This window comes from Poecilia latipinna, unplaced genomic scaffold (genome assembly GCF_001443285.1).
Source record: "Poecilia latipinna isolate Pla-1442-1.1 unplaced genomic scaffold, P_latipinna-1.0 Scaffold849, whole genome shotgun sequence".
Lineage (NCBI taxonomy): Eukaryota > Metazoa > Chordata > Actinopteri > Cyprinodontiformes > Poeciliidae > Poecilia > Poecilia latipinna.
In genome coordinates, this window is record NW_015113465.1 from 111,255 (window position 1) to 128,367 (window position 17,113).

The following is a 17,113-nucleotide window of genomic DNA, read 5'->3' on the forward strand; positions in this document are numbered from 1 at the left end:
GTTTTAAAAATCAAGAGAACAAGCAATCAGTAGGATAGAGAAAAACATGGGCATTCATAGCCAAGAACAAAATCATTTGCTTACTACTACTTTTCTGTTTGAAAAGAGTAGGTTCACCATGGACATGCCACCTGTGGCTCTCATGATGCATTAAACCAAAAGGCAATTTAACTGCTTCTACTTTCTGGTCAAAACTTGATCAACACTGCTGCAGATAGACATGGGTGCTCTTAGGAACCCAGGCTAGAACGCAGAGCAACACACTTTTATTAAAAATGTGCAACGCAGTCAGTAGTTGCACTGAGTTAGACCAGAGTTTGAACCCGGTTAACTTCTGCACTCGAGGCAGTTTACACCAAAAGTCAATATTGCATCAAGTTCAAATTTATATATTTCTTTAAATCGGAGAATACTGAACATTGATTTGTAAATACATGATATTATAACCATGAGGAAACCGCCAGCAGGACGTGGCTCAGGAGGAGACAGAGTAGATTCACAAAAAGAAACAGAATAACTGATGTAGGGATGTTTTCTATGTTAGTGAAAAGTAAAAAGTTAGCAGGAGAAAGAGAATGTTTAGTTGTTGGCAGCAGCTGATGCCCCCCTCCAGGAAAGTTTAACAGCGAAACAGAAGGCCAGACCAGATGTAGCTTTTATGGCGAGTAAAAATAAACAACTAAACATTAAAAATAGTGTGAGAGTGAAAGCGGCTGAATCGGAGACCAAAACAAAAGTGAAACTTATGCTAGATGCCTTCAAGCATCTTCAAGATCTATTTGGGGAATCTCAGAGCAATGTGCTCTCAGTTTTCCCCTTATTCCTTTTTATATAGGAGACATTCGAAGCAAAGATTATCTGGAACAGCACTCAAAGCAACGTATAGTGATTTGTTTTTAATAAATACATGAGATTTGTAAAACTGACAATGCTCTCTTTCTAATTTACAATTTATGATGCACAGAAAGCAGCTTGTGACTCTTGATAAGTGCTTCTGCAGGATAAAATACAGAAACAACAGAGACAACGATACCAAGGCTGAGTGGGGTCAGGGGTCAAAATCACATGGTTTTTACATAATTCATATGCAGGAGAAGAAGATGTGCTGCATAACCGGGGGAAGCAGCTTCTGTGAGGACTCCTGATGTTTGTAACAGAGTAGCGCTTCTTTTTCCTTTGCTTCTTTTCGTCCACACACAGCTTCGAGTTCAGTCCGACTAAACCACCACCATCCACACGTCTGCTGTGTTCACGACAAGACAAGGCTGTGGCAAACTGGAAACAGAGTTTCTATTCAACAATCTTTCACAACGACAAGGTGAGTGAAGTGCGTGACTGCCCTGCTGATACCTGAGCTGATACCTGAGCTGAAGCTTCTCCAGAGTCATGTAGAAACTCTTTTATAAGTCTTATTGTGCCATTATGCACCACAGCTCTGAACCCCATTGAAAACCTCCTGGTTATTCCACTAAATACTGATCTCTGAACTCTTCCTGAGTTAAAACAAGTTACCACAACCAATATAACGCCAGTAGTTCATCAGGTTAAGTCTAGGAATGATTAATTAGATATTAATCCTGTTTTCTGCATGCAGCAGGACATTCATGAGTCACAAAAACCAGAAGATTGAACTGACTGCACAGCCGAACGTCTGAACTGCAGTTTCAAAGGGTTTGGTTTGTTTCACAAAGTGCAGCATGAAAGCGAACGATAGCAGCTGGTAATGTAACTAATGCTATAATTTTGGTCCATAATCGAACCGAGTCGACCAGACTATCAGATGTAAAAAAGAACATGAATGCTCTCTTTGTCAGCCTGTCAGTTCAGTTTAGAACTTTCTTACTTGGTCTGCTTGTTTACTCCTGTTCTCCAACAAATCATCTCATTTAATAACTTACCACGAACTCATTATTCACGCATGATTTTTATTTAATTTATTGTTTAACGTAAACACAGTGCGAAGTTTCTTTGACATTAGCAGAGCACAGACAAAAGATTTGCACACATTTGTAGATTTTTTTTTTCGCCCACATGCAGAAAACATTTAAAGGTCGAACAGTTTTACCACAGTGGAAAAGATAATGACTTGTAAGAGCCGAGGTCTTTTAGACTGCAATCAGTTTGAGTTTACAGGCTTTAGGATTGGCTGACATGCTGCTGGGACTGACAGGAGTCGGATCCATATGACCTGATGAGGGTCAGTTGCGTATGTCAAGGTTTGAGCTGGTCAACATTCCTCAGACACGGGAATCTCTGGGGAAACTTGGTGCGAGTTACTCAAAGTGACCCAAAATGTGGGAGAAGAGTGTAGATCTACCACATCTCATGGACCAGAAATCCCTCCCAGATAACTTTGTGCTGGCTGCCTGATGATCTGATGAGCAAGAGGTGTAGAAACAATGTCCAAGTAAAAACCTCATAATTAACTTTTAATTATTTGGTAATGAGCTCCGATGATTTGAGGATGAAATGCTTACATGCCATCACCCTAAGCTTTAAATCACGAGAAATACGTTGGTTAAATTGAACCTTGCAACCTGAACAGCTGATTTTAAGCTTTATAATTGACTAACAAATTAACGGTCTGCAAAGGAAAACAGTTTCTGTAGAGTGACACAACATTTTTGACGGGCTCTTCCTTGTAAAGCAGTGCCAGTGTTCAAGAAAGAAAAAGAATAAGGCGGCAGGTATTGACTGCACAAGGCAGTAAATCAGACAAATAAAACGTAATTTACCGATCGTTCCAAACGTAATTACAACCCCACCTCAACGGGAGGCTGCTGTATCGACAGATTTTTATGTGAAAGTCCATCTTCTGCTGACAAAGCATGAATTTGTAAGTAACAGCAATTTGAAGGGACAGCTTTGTTTATGGTCCCCTTGCACACAATCTGTGATTGGCTGCCGTTTATTAAAAGATCCCCGTGTTAAGGCTTACGCTTAAAAACGACCCAAATGGGGCAAAAAAAAAGGACAAACAAGGGAGCAATAAGCAGAGAATGGTGTCTCTGCACACACAGAAAAAAAAATACAGAAGGAGCCTTTATTGAGATATATTCAGCAAATATTTCATGGTATTAATTGTAAATTATGAAAGCTGTCACCTGAAAAATGACGCTCAAAGTGTGGGACTTATTTCAAACTACCTGCATCTGACCGTGACCAATCAAAACACCTCTTCACTCTCGCTCTAAGTGCTTTCACTTCAATTATACGTCGGCTGTAATGGCTGCTGTGCCTGAAAGGGGAAAAAAAACACACATTCAGCGAACAGATTGTCCGTATATCAGGGGGTCCTGCAGCGTTTGGTCCGACACTGATCACATGTCAGGATGAATCTCCCAGATTGATCTGAATGACAGCAGCGTCTGTCTATCAACATTCACAAAGCTGCTGCATAAATCGCCCCCTCCTCCCGCCGCCTCCTAAAACGCTTTTCCTTTTTATGTGAGCGTTATGAGCCAAAGGGGGATCAACTGATGCTCGGAGAGTCATTTTAGCTAGCTGTGCAGTCTGCATCTTGTATGGAGGTGTGGCGCCTCCTGGGAGGATTCTTACTCAGGGAGGAGTAATGCTCCAATGAAATCAGCGTTTCTGTTTAATGGCCCGCTGACACCTGGAGTTACAATCCGTCTTACCCCTGAAGCTTTAAACTTTTTCACTTTCTGTCACTCGACAAAAACAAACTTCTGTGTGTTTTTGTTGGAGTTTTATTATGCACTGCCAGCAGAAAGGAGAGAGACACCTTTAGATGTAATTACAGCTGCAGGTGTTTAGAAACTGAATTCCTGATTTCTTTTTCCACAAAATCACTCAAACTGAGTCAGATTTGATAGAGAGGACTTGCCAAATTTCAAGTCTTGCAATAGATTCTCACTGGGATTTAGATCTGGACTCTTTAATATGAATATTATGCTTTGATCAAATCATTAATTTGAGTCTTGGTTGCATGTTTAGGGTTGTTTTCCTGCTGGATCACAAAAATGTAATTCTGGCACCATTTTCCCACATGTTTGAAGTTTTTATTATTTTACCTTCTGCTTAACTGAATAACAACAAAAGCAGAAAGACTTACTACTGGATTGGACCATATGTTTTCTTTCCCAGTGACAGCTAACATGTTTACACTTATTCTTATATAATCTAAATCTGATTTTAAATTCCTGACAATTTCACCCCTAATCTGTCAACTGCAGCTGATTGCACTGGAGTTTATTTAGCTAACTGGGTCAAGAACAGAGATGGATAGTTATTTGAGTAACTTTATGGGGGGAAAAAAATGGATTTTCATGAGTAGTTTTCATATTTTTAACTTTTACTTGAGTAACATTACTATGAACTATCGCTGCTCTTACTTGAGTAAAAATGCTGGATATTCTTTCTAATCCAAATAACTTCAATGAAGAAAAAACTAACACATTTTAATTAAAAATGTATGCGACACACACACACACACACACACCTCTTGTTCCTTCACCAGCTTTGTTGTTCTAATGTTATTTCAATCTGCTGACCCTGTTGTCCTATTTTGAAATTAATAAAATTCAGAAAATTCTATATATTGTTCCTTGAAGTTGATAACATAACATTAATACTTACAGTAGGTGATGTATATATTAGAACAAGGTAAACTCTCCACATAACTTTATGTTTTGTCTATTTGATGACATAATTTTGAAATATTGAATCATATTTTATGATTATTTACTCTGTAAAAGAGTATAATTTTTACTAAATATGTTTTACTCTCACTTGAGAAATTTCCTGGATGGCTAAAATATGTTGAAGTAGCGCTGCTCTGACTAAAGCACAATTTTATGATATTTTTCCTACCTCTGGTCCTGAACACAAATTCAACCATGTGTCATTTGCACTACTTCGTTGGTGTTTGCAACATAAAATCCCAACACAATACATTGAATTTTGTTGTTGAAACGTGACGAGACGCGAAAAGGTTCGTGAGGTCTGAATATTTTTGCATGGTAATGTGCGTGGCCTCCCCACAGGCACGGCAGCCATGTTAAATATTGCTGTCTTTCCCCTGCAACACAGCCATCAGATTTTGTTCTATTTCTGCTCCCATCATGCTGCCAAAACTGAGTTCTTCATGAAGCGATGATTATTAATTAATCTTCTGAAAAATGCCACTCAACATGCAAAGGAAGCAAAGAGAAAGGGAGGAAGTAAATGAGTGGGATTCAACGCCCTGGAGAGGCTTGAAGAGAAACTTGTTAAGCTGCATTTACGTTGAACTTTGCTGAGAGAGAGAGAAGCAGAAAGCTAATATAGTGTTCTCCAGGATGAGGATGCCTCATTATTTGTGGTGATGTGAATCGCATCAAAGCTGCTTATTATGATCATCAGTGCTCAATAGTGGAGATGGGGGTGATCCACTCCTGTGCTCAGGGCACAGCCGTAGTGTGCTATTGATTTGGCTGTTAAGAGGTGCTTGTGTTACAAAGGCCATGCATCTCAGTCTTCCATTAAGATAATTATGCTTTCCATTCCTTTTTGCACACCTCTGCGGCCCATTGAATGAAGGAAATCGCAAATAATTAAGCTGCTCTTCATGTGCGCTTGTAGAGCTCAAGAAACAGCAGCATTGTGCTGTTTTGCAGGATTGGATAGGTGCCACAAAAAGAAGATGTTCCTTCCTAAAATGTGGGGTCTGAGTGCCTTGAAAGAGTGTGCACACCTCTTAAACATCTTTTTCTTGTCATATTATGACTTTGACATCTTAAAGTAACAGAGACCCTAAAACAGCTCAATCTGAAAGGAGCAGAACTGAACAGACTAAAATCTCATTATCTAAGAATCATTTTGTGCAAAAAAAAAAGAAAGAAAGAAACGTAATGAGCATGTTTTGTATCGCCCATGGACTGATTCTAACTTGTTCAAAGAATCACAATAGGTCACCTTTAATGCACTTTGAGATGAGCTTCATGTAATTATAAAATTAGCTTTTAAAATATTAGGAAGGACTTGATCAGAGTCTTTGAAGTAGTTGGCTAAAAGATGCATGGATATTAGTTCCTAAAATTGCAACTGTACCCTCACAACACGTCCAGCTTGTGGTCTTCTCTTAGCCTTTTATTTGGCACACCAAGGGCCTTTTTGGAGGACCGTCAGGAATTAGCATTTTCAAAAGGGCAATCGAGTCGATGCGTCAGAAAACAGAAAGGTCACCAGGTTTCCTGCCGGTTAAAACCTTCCCTCTCCATCAAGTTTTCGCCTTCTTGCCAAATTGAGAGATTTCTCATTTTTCTCCATGGTGACATTAAGAGGGCCCATTTAGCACTCCGGCTCTAAAATCCCCTGATTGTGTTGAACAAGTTTTCCCTCCCTAAACTGAAGGAGTTAGTGGGTTGTAGAAGGACGACTAGTGGATCGCCAGTCGTCTGGCGGTGTAAATGGCACCAAACCTCTGGGTTGAAACCAACACGTTGAGGTGGGAAAGGTCCCCCAGAGCACAGGAGGCCGGTTGTGTGTGTGTGTGGGGGGGGGGGACTCTCCATGTACGTCGGTCTGGCTTCTAGCGGAAACTGGCGGTGCGTGCCCAGAGCATGCTGTGTGGCGAAGCAAGCAGGGGCCCTGACGGAGGCTGAATCCAGCGGTGGGGGAGATGTGCTTACACGGTTGACTTAGTTAAGCCTGCAGATCCAGAGGGGACAGAGAGGAGGGGTGGCACAGCAAGGAGAGGCAGAGCTCGAGGGAGCAGCGCAAGTCTTGGCTGTGGATAAAAGTGCTGCCTCACAGGCATTGATATCTCCGAACACCTCGGGGCTGACCTTGGCAAACCTGCGTTTGCTTCCAAGCGTCTGCCTCCTATAGATTCGTAACAGTTCTGGTGGTTAAGTGACGTCTATCACATTTCCACTGGAAGCTTGAACTCATCGCTTTTTCAACGTACGTCTGAAGTTTGCTTCAGATTTGACTGAGGTTAAAGCTGCAGTACATAACTTTACATATTTGCTTAAACTTTGTTGTGATGAGATATGAGACAATATGTGGAAAGATAGAGCTCCTCCACTTCCTCCCAGTGCAACCAGTCAGAGTAAAGAGGAAGGTCTTAATGCTTCAACCTTCATTTACTCAATGTTGTAAGAAATATTGTATTTTAAAAGAAATAACTGTGTTTTACAAAGTCATCACGATCTGAATATTTCCCACAATCCCTTTCGCCAACCGGACTGCACTTGGTCGTCTCCTGCAACACATTTCCTCTTTTATTCACTTTTCACTTCAGTCTGAAGATTTTCTACAGGATTCAAACTGAGATGGCTATGCAATAAAATACAAATTGTGTCTGGTGAATTATTTCTGTGCTAATATTTAGAAAACGCCAGGAAAATGTTATGTGCAACATATAATAAAACGTTGTTCTTTCTGCTTTGGGTTCAGAGCAGACATAGACCTTTGATAATGAGTTGTGTATCCATACTTGAACAACATAATGCTTATTATTTCCATCTAAACAACAAGGTTTCAACGAGAAAGTTACTTTGTGCTGACAGCTGCTGTTTCGCTTTATTAATGACTTGATCACCTTTTTACCTCCCAGAACTTTTTATGTTATATTAAACAACGTGTGTCACCAAGTAAAGAAAGTTTGACAATAATTAGCCAACATTTATTGCAGTATAGGCAGTTCTTTTAAAATATGCATATTACTACAATCATGATGTATGTAGCCTTGGCGTTTGCTGTTCTAATGTCTTTAGAGGGAAACAGCGTCCTGTCAACATAGCACACATTTCAGAGTTCTTGACCTGAGTTTACTCATATTTTTCGGTAACACTTTATTTGAAGGGGGTTGAATAAGACTGACATGACACTTTCATAAACATGACATAACACCTGTCATAAACATGACATAACACCTGTCATGAACATGAATAAGCCTTCATGAATATTTATGAATGTTGTCAGAAAGCGTCATTCGGTAAATTATGACACTTTTAATACAAAGTTGACATTATTCAAAATGTCTTTGTTATGACAACTTGACATTAACCAAGAAATCATTACTGATATAAATTTGTTATAAAAGTATTACTGATTGCACTTTAAAAATTAGGTAACTTTGTTATTAAAGGTAAAGTTTAAACAGTAATGATTTCCTGGTTTATGTCAAGTTGTCATAAAGACATTTTGAAAAATGTCAACTTTGTATTAAAAGTGTCATAATTTAGTGAATGACGCTTTATGACAGCAGTCATAAATATTCATGAAGGCTTATTCATGTTCATGACAGGAGTTATGTCATGTTTATGAAGGTGTCATGACAGTCTTATTCACTCCCCTTCAAATAAAGTGTTACCTATTTTTCTAGCAACTCCATAACAAAATGTGAACAATTACAAGGAAAGAGGATGTGACTGCGTTCCTGAACATGTCCCTGTTACCAACTGAGTGTTTGGCCTTGGGCACGCTGCATGGAGTAAATACATGAAGGCATCAAAGAGGTTTTTGAGTTGAATACTGAACATTTATTTTTTAAAATCAAATGGTTTTTTTTGTTTTTTTTGGTTTATTAGTTTGTTGTCGCCCAAGGATGTCTGCTTTTCATGTTGCAAAGACGAATATGAAGTGTTCTTGACAATGTGCCACTTTTTAGCCATTTGTTTTATGGCTGAATTCAGTTTTTTGGTCACACTGAATGACGAATTGAAAAGACCGGTATACGATTGTCTCTTCCTGGCGACCTGTGGAGGTTTTTTAATTGAGCAATATGGGCTGCTGCCCAAGGCGATAAAGCTCTGTATGCATTATTTACATTTTAACTTCATCTTCTCTCTCTTTGTTTTTCCAACTAATTTGTTGCTCTTCATAGAAACTACATCTGGTCATGTGGTGTGTCAAGCAGTGACACCTTTCTGGACGTTTTTAAGAGTAAAAATTGTGTAATTGTGTAATAAAAAATAGCTCTTGAAGCACAATGCTAAAGCTAACATCCATAACTTTTTTGAACTGCATGTCTTTGCTGTTATAACCGTTGCAGCTCATTTACTTTTTGCCCTAGGTTGAAGTTTTTCAGCTATTTGTGAGAGGATGTTGCAGTCATAATCTTTACTGTCAAGTTTAAGCCAATATTTCACGTTTTACCATTGATAATTGATATTTACTTGCCTTTCATGGGTAATAATTATAATCCCAATGTACTGAAAGCTGTGATATACTTAAAAGCACAGTCTATGTTTGTGTTAATGATTAAAGTATTGAAAGAGGAAAAGGTCAGTTTATTTTTTCTTTTGTTCTGTCCCCATAACAAAACAAGCAATATTTACAAGTATCCTCCCTAAGGAAAAAAAAACGTCAAGCCTATTTGCTGATTCTAAACTCGAGGCTTATCTATAATAGGTTATTACGAAATACCATTTTTATGTGACTCACAGCTTTGTTGCATGCTGTTTGGATCAAGTACTGAATCTGCTCTTGATGCTTGGTGACATGAGGTTTCCAACCCTGTTTGAAACCGAGGTTTTCCATGAACCCAATTGAAGCGTCCCTCCTCCATTTATTAAATTAGTCCCGTGGAAATGTAACCGGCTGCTGCACGTGCTCAAACACAAGCCGCAACACGGGACATCCACTTCCAGTCGACTAATACCCTTCGTCTCCCGCCACCTGATGTCCCTCCGCTGCTGATGTCTTCTTATTGGTGACAGGCTCGAAATGAATGAGAAGTGGCACGCTGGCGCGGTTTGCATGAATTTTATTTTGGCCAAATAAAATCCCCTGATTGAGGGCGACGCACAAGGCACGACAGCTTTATGGAGTCTCAGTCATGTCGTTCTCATTTCCCGCTCCCCGCTGCCACCCGGCCCTTCATCGGCTGTGTCAGTCTGTAAATGACGACTGAACGCGTCTCTCCACCTGCTCCCCTCTCATCGTCCGGCTGTTATCATCGTCTCAGCGCTCGTTTGCTCATTGCCTCCTCCCATCTTCTGCTTCTCATCACCTTTACTCTTGCTGATGCCCGCCCTCTCCCTCAGTTTCCACCTCTTTCAACGCATTTTCGCTCCCCTAACGGTCCTCATCCTTTTGCCGGAGCGACATGTGGCGAGCAGGTAAATAAATCACTTAGTAGCTCTGGAGAAGATAACGAGCCAACGGGGGTTGTTTTTGCATGCTGCAGATGCGTGCAGATGCCTCGCCTGGGGCCACTCTGAGGAGGACGACACTTTAAATATATTGGTGGTATACATCCCCCTCCCCTCCAGACAGTCTAATCAGATACCGCAAATAGGCACCGCTTTGAATGCACAAGGTGTGATGTTTTGGTTGGCCGCATCAAACTGGGTAATATTTGGGGGGGACATTGAGAGCGAGGATTGATAGAAACATGCCCATGTTCAACATTTTCTTTTCATGCTCACTGACGCCGAGAGACAGCTCAGATACGCCCGCGGTGCAAATTCACTCGCTCTTGATTTTACATGCAGCAAATGCCGAGACAATCGCTGACAGGCAAAGGCCCAATTACATTTTCTCAAAAGAAAATTATGACATTAGGGTAATGAAGGGAAAACTCCACTAATGAGAAAGAGAGACACAGAAGAGTGGGGGGGGGGGGGGGAGGGTTTACCTCAGCGCTGGCTTCACATCAGACGAAGGAGCAGAGTTCAAGAACGGTGAAAGACGCAGAGGAAGTAAGACTTTTTGGGTGCAATTAAACTGTTGCTTTAAAAAATTATTATTCTTGCTTCGCGAAATAGAGAATATCTTTTCATCAAAGTGTGCAAAAAGGAAACGGTAAAACAGGAAGACAAAGTAAGGATAAAAAGAGAAGTATTATGGAAGTTTGTTGGCTAAAATTACAGATTATTGTCTAAGTAACATCATACAGGTTGCAGGGTTACAGGCCAGAATAAAATGCTAAAATATAATTGACTGTGGAAACATCACAGCACATCATTGAACATAATTTTCTGTTAATACAAGGTTTTGATAATGCAGCAAAAAAAACTAGCGTTATATTAGATGGACTGTTCCTCAAAGGGAATGTATTTCGTAAAATTCACATTTTGCACATTTTCACATACTGCTTCTAAAACATCTCAAGCGCTTTATAAAACACTCAGCAAGTTTATGGCAATAAGTTAATGTTTTTGGTGTCTGGAAAATGCAACGTCACAAATCAGCAAAGCCCAGCGCATCACCCCAGCAGCCCCAGGCAGTTCGCCCGTCACCTAGCAACCCAAGCTGAGTTCAGCTTGGGTTGCCAGTGTTAATCTATTGTATTGTAAAAATTAAAATAAATCCTTAGGAATAAATGTAAGTGAATTTTTTTAAGTCCCACCTTACTGTTTTAAGTTGAACATGGTATTAAGTGACTCAGAGACCTAATTCTCTTTGCCTCTCTTCAAAACAGGGAAGATAACAAAAGATAGCTAGATAGCAAGATACCCAGCTACCTAGCTACCTGCCTCCATACCTACAAACATACAATAGATTAACACTGGGCAACCCAAGCTGAGCTCAGCTTGGGTTGCTTGCTGGTTATACTGCTGAATGCACAGTACAATGGCTGCTGGAGAAGACGAGGCAAGTTTTGTTGTCAACTTACAATCCAGAAACCACTTGCGGGATTCTTGTTGGTTGTGTAGGAGGCTCCACTTCTCCTTTTCAAAGATGTCTGGTTGTTAAATTTATTCATAATAAACAGTTCTACGGAAATGTATCCCCATTTAGTGGTGTCTTCTTTTTTTTGTTTGTTTGCTCTTTTGTTCCAGTTAAAAAATGTTTCTGATCAAACAAATTTTAATATTAAAGAAAAGGACGTTTAAATTTAGATTTAATTTCGAAGGTGTAGCTTATCAGACATCCAGGACGTGACAAAGCTTTGGACGTGAGGTGAAACGTCTTCCAGAAACAACAAAATAATTCCAGTTGCCGTCTATTTTGGGACTTTATAACTATTATTTGTTTATTGTATTAAGCTAAAAAAGGAATATTGGTTTATTCTTCCTAAACCAATAAAACAGGCAGTGCCACCCTCAGCAGCAATAACAGCCGTCAAACGTTTGATAGCTGCCAACGAGACTTTTACGTCTCTGCAGATGAAACTTTCACCTCTTATTTACAGAACAGTTTCAATTCAGACACATTAGAATGTTTTGAAGGGGTATTTTAATACATGCTACAGCATTTCAATCAGATCTAACTCAGAACTTTGACTAGGCCACTCTAAAAGAACTTAAATGGGTTACTAGACTATAAGCACACAATGTTTTTCTATTTAATCCTTGACAATAACTGCATTATGAACCTCAAGCATGTTTTTCCTTAGGAAAAAAATCAGCCAGGAAAAAAAAAAATCAGATCAATGCATTTCTAAATAGAATTAATTTTACTTTTTTATTCATATTTGAAGCATATTCATGTAGAACAATCCTTACTAAAAATGAAGTGTGTTTGTTTTAATAAATCTTCTGCTAAATTCACTCACTTCATGAACTGAGGAGCTTCCTTGTGTCATGTTGAGGTTTCACCATGTTGTGGATCAACCTTTAGTCAGGTATTAATTGGTGTGTGTGTGTGATTGCTGCATTCTTTAAGTTTATGACCCTAAGGAGGTTTTCCTCCTCCCGCTGATTAGTTAGGTGAAGGGCTTCCTTCCGTATATTAAAATTTGCTCTGCTAAATGCTTCACCGCATACAGACAATGGCATATTTATTAACACTTCTGCCAACCATTGGCAACGCAAATGGAAGCTCAATTAAAGCGAATAAATTAGGATTAACACAGAAATGCGGCGCATTTTCGTTTTAATTAAACGTGTTTATTATTTATTTCCAGAGTCGCTGCTGGAGAGAGGCGGCGGGGAGACAGACGCCTCATTGCCTCTCTGCAGACTGAAGGCAACGTTGGGAGGTAGAGTGGTGTTCAAAGTGGCTGAGACGCACTCCACACGAACACATTTTATGAGAAAATGATGTGGATGCCATTAGCTCTGATAGAAATTCCCAGATAATCCCAGAACCGGATTTTAAACACGTTTACGATGCCTGCAATGCGACAGAGGCGGCTGAATCTGCACGGCCCTCCAATTCTATTCTTTTAAAGTTACGCCTGGCCAGGTTTTATGAGCTTCTACACAAATCATATTAGATGAGTTGCCGCCAAGTCATTTCTTATATATTACTGCACCTCATCAAATCCTAGAAGGAGAGAAGGCAGTGTGGGGGAGGCAGGGGGGGGGGTAAAAAAAAAATACAACCGGGAGGCCCAGACGGAGCAGCACGTAGAGAGGCAGCGGAGGGGTGACACGCGTTGTGTCATCAATGTCACGGCAGCTCGTCCCACTGTCGTGTGCGGCATAATATCACCAGCGCGGGTGTTAGACAGGCTCTCCCCGGCGTGCCAATGTGTCTTCTTGGATGGGAGGCACGATGAGAAGCAGCAGAAAATCGGAGACATGATGCAGGCAGATGCACAAACAGGCAGATATAATCGCACAAATGCACTTTATCCCTGCAAACACGCTTAACGTCCAGCTCAAACTGACTTCTAATTGGCTGTCTTCTGGTTATTCCAGACCGATTGTGTGTTAGGGTTAGAGCAGATTTGTTCAACATATAGGAAAAATATTCCTTTTTTAAGGAGTCAGACCTTATTGTGAAGCTTAAAATTCTCTTGATAGACTGTTTTTTAAATCTGTAGCTTACAGGACTGAACAAGCAGCTGAAGGAAGACGGAACAATGCCATTATTGTGAAGGATAGGATGGAAAGCTTAAATAGGGAGTGAACAAAAGAAAACAGGGGTGTTGTTTGTGAGCATAAAGTTTCTATGGTTAAAAAATATGAGGTTTTACCATTTTTATCTGTCCTGTCAATATCAGACTTATTTCCATCTTACTCAAGACTATATGTGTCTGATTGCTGTTCATAAACTTACATTATTGCTGTTCTTTCTTTCCCCACTTTGTCTTCCTGCTTTTCTGTGAGTCGGTTGCTAAGAAATTTTATATTTTGCTCCTTTTAAAGTTCAAGTCGTAGATAGAAATGGGGCAGAAATCAAAACTCAAGCTAAATGCCACCAGACTACTAGTTTGTGTCACTACTGTGGAGAATTACAGGCTGCCTAGGATTACACACACAGTGCTTTTAAATCTCTTCATAGGGTGCTGGAGTGTTGGCTCTCCATTCTGCTGCCTCTTGAACAGCATTTAGCTTTATTTCCTTGTCATCGCTGGAGAAATTCTTGCATAAATCTTCATTTTATAAATTCAAATTCTATCCAGAGACTTTGCTATCACTGCTTTTATCTTGAATGCTCATTGTTTTATGTACTGATGCTGGAGTTTGAAGGTCCAAAGGTAACACCATCTCGATGTTCAAGCTTCTTTACAAATGTCTTTATTTTGAACAGAGAGATGAATACGGCTACCGTCTGCTACTGTTGTAAAACTGAGAGTGTATGATTTTCAAATATTTTGTCAGTAGAAATCTTCCTCCTATTTCTTTTGTGTGTGTGTTTTTATGAATAGAAACAGTTTTACATGCATAAAACAGTATTTTTACCCCAACCAGAGGATTCCAAAAGAGCTCTGACAGGTGCTCAGCTAAAAAATTGCAAATCAGAGGTGCAGTGTCATTGATTTTCTTTTTGCTTTCGTTTTTATTAAGGATATAACTCTGTTACTGTGTGTCTGCAGCAAATGGTCTTTTTCTCAGACCAAGAGCTTCATCTTTTGCCCTCCACTTGTCCACATTTTTAATTTTTAAACACAAACTGCACATGTACAAAGACAGGGCAGAAACTAAAAAAAAAAAAAAAACTTGTCAAAGTCTAAGAAAAAGCACATCAAATCTCACCCCAGCCTGGTAAACAGTGCATTTATTGACTATTAACATTCTGCATGAATATTTGATATGCATACGCTCACAAAGGGGTTGTGAGCTGCCAGCTGTTTAACTGAAATTCAGCTTGGGAAAAAAATGGATACATAGCTCTGGAAGAAATTAAGAGATCACTTCAAAATTATCAGTTTCTCTGATTTTACTCTTTATAGGTTTATGTTTGAGTAAAATGAACATTGTTCTTTTATTCTATGAACTTCTGACAACATGTCTCTCAAATTCCAAGCAAGATTTTTGTATTTATTCGCAGAAAATGAGAAATGGTCAAAATAACAAAATAGATGCATTGCTTTCTGACATCAAATAATGCAAAGTAAACAAGTTCATGTTCATTTAGAAGTAACAATACTAATGTTTTAACTCAGGAAGAGTTCAGAAATCAATATTTGGTGGAATAACCAGGAGGTTTTCAATGGGATTCAGTTCAGTGACATTCTCTCTTTTACAAGGCCTTTGACTTTCTATGCAATTCCACTCAATTATAATCTCCTGATGTCTGCGATTTCTCCCATTCAGCTAGATTCCTCCGAATGAATTTCAGTGAACAGAAAGGGAAGTTGTGAACGACGACAGAGATTTTCTGCGCTGTCTAGTGGACAAAGCCTTTCAGTCTGAGTTGGCCACACTTCCAAATATTGAACTAACATTAACTCATTCAGCTCACTACTTCTCTCCTCATGGAGTGAGATGATTGTTTACAGTGCAAGCAATTTCTGGTAAGCTTCATAGCGTCAAATTGGTGCATTACATACATCATGTACAAACGTTACCAATAGTTTAAAACATCAGACTCTGTGCTTCCAGGGAGCAAATGTTTCTCAATAGCTGAGGTTCCAAACCCTCTGGAAATGTAGAACAAGAGTCTGGTTTTTACTGGCCGATTGTTTTACGATCACAAATTCTGTGTCAAAGCTGAACAAAATTGTCCTTCTGCTTTATCGCACATCTCACCTGCACACAGACAGATATTTTGAAAAAGAAAACTTCCTCCAGAGAAGCTCAACATCTAGTGACCAAGACGTAAAGAGTACGAGACGGTAAAGCTTTACAGATGTTAAACATAAATGACTCAATATTTCTATACAGTAGTTTCTGACTGCGGTTTTAATGCTTTTACAACTTTGTAGAGGAATAAAGCCGGACCTAAGTGCTTCGCTCTCAGCTTGAGTTGAGGTAGGCTGGTCTTTGCGTGAGCACAGAAACCTTTTGTTGTGCATTAGCTCTCCCCTCCACACCTGAACCCAGTAGGAGGAAAACTGTAGCCTCAGCAGCACTCTTCTCTGAGTGCCACACAAACGCCTAAACGCTCATCGTCTTCTCGAGTAGATGCGTGCATGAATCAGCCCTCCATTAGACTTTCAGGAGGGAGCAGAAAGACAACCCACAGCTTTTTCTTTACATTACCTCTGCGGCCGCAAAAAGGCATGAGAGAGCTTTGCAAACGATGATACATGGCATGTCTTGCACAAGTACACTATCACAAAGAAAGGCTCTATAGTAACTTATTATGAGGGAGAAAGAAAAGTAGAATATGATGAAACCTCTGTGCAAATACAAACAGAATGCAAAAATGTGTGACGTGAGTTAGTGACTAAATTAACAAAATATTAATATTTTCATAAATAAAAGAGGCACCAGAGTTGGATGGGAGAGGGCAAATGAAGGAGACGTCAGAAAAAAGGCAAAGGTTCGTTCAGTGGTGAAGGCAGGATGTGTGTGTGTGTGTGTGTGTGTGTGTGTGTGTGTGTGTGTGTGTGTGTGTAAATTAGGAGGTAAATGTGGCAAGAAAAGGAGCAAAAAGGGAGTCATAAACTGCATTTATAAACACGTCTCTATAGTAACCAACTGGTAATTTCACCAGTGGGAGAACAGGAGGAGGAGGGGGAGACAAACTGGGCCACCATTTACCAGACCAGAGCTGGTTATTTCAGAGAAGAGAGAGAAATGAAGGCGGAGAACGCTTAAAGAAAAAAAAATATGTAGAAACAAGCAAACTGACAGAGACTCAAACTTTGTAAATGAAGAGAAGAAAATGAGGGAAGTCTCAAACTAATTCCTTTTCTTCAACCATAAGCAGGCAGCAGGTTCTACTCCTCTGGGCTCTAATTATGTGATTGGTCTGTGGTTTTACTGTGGTTAGTGATTCTCTGCTGGTTTTTTTTTGGGGGGGGGGGGGGTTCTTACTATGAGCATATTTCCTGACGCTTTGAGCCTGCCTGTGTAAAATCAGTCACAGCACACCTTCG